The 4,694-nt window shown below is 39.6% G+C and overlaps 1 long non-coding RNA gene across 1 annotated transcript; it reads left to right on the top strand.

Moving 5' to 3' along the window:
* The first annotated feature begins 327 nt into the window (after window positions 1-327).
* On the top strand, window positions 328-894 carry LOC148102701 (uncharacterized). Its single transcript, XR_015719073.1, has 3 exons — window positions 328-393; window positions 481-558; window positions 665-894. It is a non-coding gene; the product is annotated as an uncharacterized LOC148102701 (long non-coding RNA).
* Window positions 895-4,694: the final 3,800 nt, after the last annotated feature.

Here is a 4,694-nt window from a genome sequence, read left to right on the forward strand (position 1 = left end):
GCCCAAAGAACCTCTGCGTTTGGCCTGCTTTCTATATTCCATAGTATGGCGTTGGACAACCAAGGCCACTTTCTTAGCACTAGATTTACTAAACCTGCGCAAATCTGCGTAAATCCCCTGAACCTAAAACCTCCTATATAAATAAGATATAAGATACCTTGAAAAATTACATAAATAAAACTTATGTTTTGGATACTTACTAAAACTGGCAGAGGACGTGGTCATGAAACTGATGGAGTCGTTTTTGGATGATGGGAGAAATGTCACAATGGACAATTTATTTCACTGTCAATGTCACACAGACTGTTGCAGCGCAAAACAACGTTGCTGGGCATGGTGAATAAAGTCTGGCGTGAAGTTACTCAACTTGCAAAAGACACTGCACAGCGAAAGGTACTCTCCATTTCAGTGCTTAGAAGTGGCAGTGTCTCCTTGACAATTTATGCACCTAAAAAAAAACAAGACTGTGTGTGTTCTCAGTTCCATGCACCAAGACGGTGCATCAGTGACGGCAGAAAGAGGAAACCCAACACGATAACAGACTATAACTGCATGAAGGTATGTGAATGTGTGTATAATTTTACACCAGTGCTACAATGTTTTTTGCTATACAGGCCTATAGAAAAAAACATATACTCACGACTCTCTCTCTCTGCTTTTACAGTGTGGTGTAGACACGTTGGACCAAATGGCGCGGATGTATTCCTTAAGAGCAGCAACACGCAGGTGGCCAGTAGCGGTTTTCTACAATATGCTGGACCTGGGACTGTAAAGACGACGCAGTGCCAGGTGCAAGAGAGCTGCAACAGAAATCGCAGCAGGTTTACCTGTGCAACATGTCACAAATTCACCTGTGCCAAATGCAGGGATGATGGACACTGGGTCTGCAAACTTTGAAACACTTTGAAATAAAACATACGTGTGTATCAATATGTGAATGTGTGGCTTTTGCAGGAATAAAGCAGGAATTTCTGAAGGTTGAAACACAGAGGTTTGGCCTGCCTTGGATCTGAGTAAACAAATGCAAATGTTGCGCGCACACACACACACACACACACACATACATACACACACACACACGCAGCAAATCTGCATTTATTAGTCCCCCAAGTGGAAAATCTGCATTGTCATTGCAGAAAAGTGGACAGTGCAAGACAAAAGCAGCAAAAAGAAAAACTGTACCAAGAGTACAGTATAAAAAGTGGACTATACAAACAATCTGGAGACATAAATATGGACACGTGCATATTGTGTATATGCACAACACTGTGTATATATCTTTATGGACAGGCATGCAATGTAGTGACAAAGATTGACAATAACTAATATTGCATATGAGAAATATTGCACATAGAATCTACCAAGGTGTATTGTAGGCTGCAGGTACTTTGAGTCTGACAACGATTGGAAGGAAAGACCTTCTGGATCTCTCCTGGTTGGGGGTTGGGGAAGGGTGTGTTTGCACAACAAAAGCAGGAGAACAATGGAGCTGAAGGCCTGTGAAAATCTCAGCGGGGTGCTAGGAGGTGTTAGGTTCAGGGAATTTACTCAAATTTGCGCAGGGTTAGTAAATCTAGTAGTAGGGACTTGCACCAAGGAAAAAAAGGGTCAGTAATTCTAATGTTAGAGTGGGAGTGTATAGTGGTAATGATAAATGAGGCCGTCCACTAACAGAGTATCATGAGCATACTCCACCCAAAAGGTGTAGTGAGCTCCAGGAGTTGGTGTTATATACACACAACAGATGGACGTCACAAGGACAATGTGAGAGCCCATGTTTAGTTTTCCTTTAAGTCAAATTAAGTTAAATATTTTATGGTGGTCTACAGAGATTTGTAGGGCAGAGTGTCTGCTGAAACTTGATGGGGGGAAGTTTAGCTCTCCCCTTCTGAAAAGCCTGAGGTAGAGTGGGCAACCGTGGTTCAGGGGGTTGGAAAGCTCATCTTGTTTCGATTCCCAGTTCTGTCTGTCTTGGTTGTTGTGTCCTTGGGCAAGACACTTCGCCTACCGGTGAGGGGCCGATGGCGTGATATGGCAGCCTCGCTTCCGTCAGTCTGCCCCAGCGCAGCTGTGGCTACAACTGTACCTTGCCTCCACCAGTGTGTGAATGTGAGAGTGAATGAATAGTGGAAAAGTACTTTGAGGGTCTCGAAAAGCGCTATATAAATGCAATCCATTATTATGGGATAAATTTTACAAATGGGGAAGATATTTGACGAGCTTGGGAATTCCAAGATTGTCGTCTCGGAGAATACGAGTGAATAACACATACAGGTGTCATCATAGAAAACATCCTGAGGAGCGATGTAGACTCTACAGAGAACACAGCCGCTCTTCAGAGATCCTGGTGGACATTTAATCTTTTAGTAGTGCTGTCCATGCCTTTTCTTAACCTCCATTAGCTCCCATGCTCAGGATTGCTGTACAGATAAGTATTGATTAAATGCGCTGCAAGTAGGTCTTTTATTGTCGTTATTTATTATTTTATTATTTCATTAGCTCTGCAATATTTAAAGTTAATTTCCTGAACAATAAATTAAACACAAAGGAATGAAAGCTATTTTCCACTTCTCAGCTTCTGTAGCCTAGAATAAGTTGGCCAGTTGCCATGCCTGATTTTATGTGGATAAATGTAACACTTCATCCCCCGCAGCAGCTTGTCCAGGCCTTTGCTGTAAATAACAACTCTTTCTCATATTGCTTGGTTAAGAGTTTTTCTTTATCCTCCTAATCCTGCCACATCTGTTTTTCTTGGAAGCCACAAAAATGGCTGTTTTGCTTTGTTATGTTTCCTTTGTTTGGGTCTGGTGTACAGTAAGCATGTTCAGTTTGACTGATATTTTCTCAAATGTTTACATCACAGTCAGGTACACTCTGTTAGATTACATATCATAAAAACAACCTTCAATGTATATGTAACATATATCTTTACAGAACTTAAAAAATTAATTAGGAATTTGCATTTCTTCATGGCACCAGTGTTATAATTCGCTTTACTCAACTCACTGAAGAAGGAAAATGATACACATTGAAACAGTGAAGTGGCATCCATGCAGGCTGACATAACAAATCTTTGAGTACTTTCTGATGTGTGTGAAAAATGCCAGTAATATGGATTCCAGAGGGTTTAAAGACAATATTTAGCTCAGCTCAGAGGCTCTCTTTCAGTTCTTTTTTCACATATCTCAGGCTTCATCATCATCTTATTTTAGTTTGACTGATAAAAAAAGGCATCTTCAACATCTGATTTCTCATTTGGAGTATATTCTACAACATTCATATGTACCCTGTCTGGTCTAATTAGTCATTTGGGATCCATAAACCCGCCAAATTATCTTTGTTTTCATGGTAATGGATTTTATACTTGCCTAAGTATATTTAGAAAGGGCTAGTTAAGCTTTTCAATTTAGGGAAAGGGGCAGTTAAGTGTTTCCGTGTGGTCTGCTTGACAAACTGCGTGCCATTACCAGCCACCAAGGGAGCTTTTAAGACACATCCCTCTGTGCTCATCATCTGCCACTCACAGCAAAAAGCTGATATATATTGCAAATATCTGTAAGACACATGTTTTGTTTTTTTTGTTGGAGATGGAAAGATGTTCTTCATTTTGTCTGTATTAACAAATACTGCTGCCTGCAACCACTGATAACATTTTGTTCATTGTTTATTTATTTGCTATATCTTTGTAACAGCACAATTGTAGCATACTTATGTATGTTTACATGTATGTATGCATCTCTTTAACAGGCGGGCCAATCTGAACAAAACTTTGCACAAACATCATCACCAATATAGCGATTATTGACATCTATATGTTTTTAGAAAATCCAGTTGTTTTCTTCAACTCCCTGCAAATCTGATGTTACCTTCTGAATTTGTCTTTTTCTGTTTCACATGTCACCCATACATAACTTAACAATGCAAAAAAATGCATCTGCAACAGAATTTTGTTCGATACACCATTAAAGGCAGAATGAAGAATGTGAAAAAGTGCCACAGGCCTTCATATATCATATCATTATTATGAACATGGGCATTTTACAGAAGATAACAAAGGCAGAGTGGCTAAAGCTAAAGCTAGCCAGACCTCAGACCCAGCCACAAGCCAGCAAGCTTGCTGCTGATCAAGGGATTAAAGCAGTTCTAAGGAAAATTATGGAGATAAGTGAGAAGATAAAAGGGTGGATGCCCTGGAAAATTATTAAAATACCTATTAATGAATGTGTTTTTATTTTTATATATATCTATATCAATATATCTATATCTATCTCTCTCTCTATATATATATATATCTATCTGTTACACATTCTTCAGTTTCAGGTATTTGTACATATTTCCAGTAGCATTTCAATTTCAGTTACTTCAGAGACAGAAGAGCCTGTAAACTACTGTAGTTTGAGGCAGTCAAACTGGAATCAGCTGAGAAATTTTAGTTTGAGGATTTCTTTCATTACTGACTTTAACACAAAACTGAAGAGGGCCTTTACTAAAAAGTGGAGGCCTGAAAAGAGGTGCTCAGGTGATGCCCTGTAGAAGTTCGGGACTTGGCAAAAGAGCATGAATCAAATGATTATTATCAGCATGTTATAGAGGAAGAAAATGGATGATCTCAAAGACGAAACTGCTGATCCAGAAGCAGAAAAACTTGAGGAACCAGACCATGAAAGGCAGCCTCAGAGAGTTTGGAGCCTCAG

Source organism: Neolamprologus brichardi, chromosome 5, assembly GCF_056152115.1.
Source record: "Neolamprologus brichardi isolate AB-2024 chromosome 5, ASM5615211v1, whole genome shotgun sequence".
In the NCBI taxonomy this organism is placed as follows: Eukaryota; Metazoa; Chordata; class Actinopteri; order Cichliformes; family Cichlidae; genus Neolamprologus; species Neolamprologus brichardi.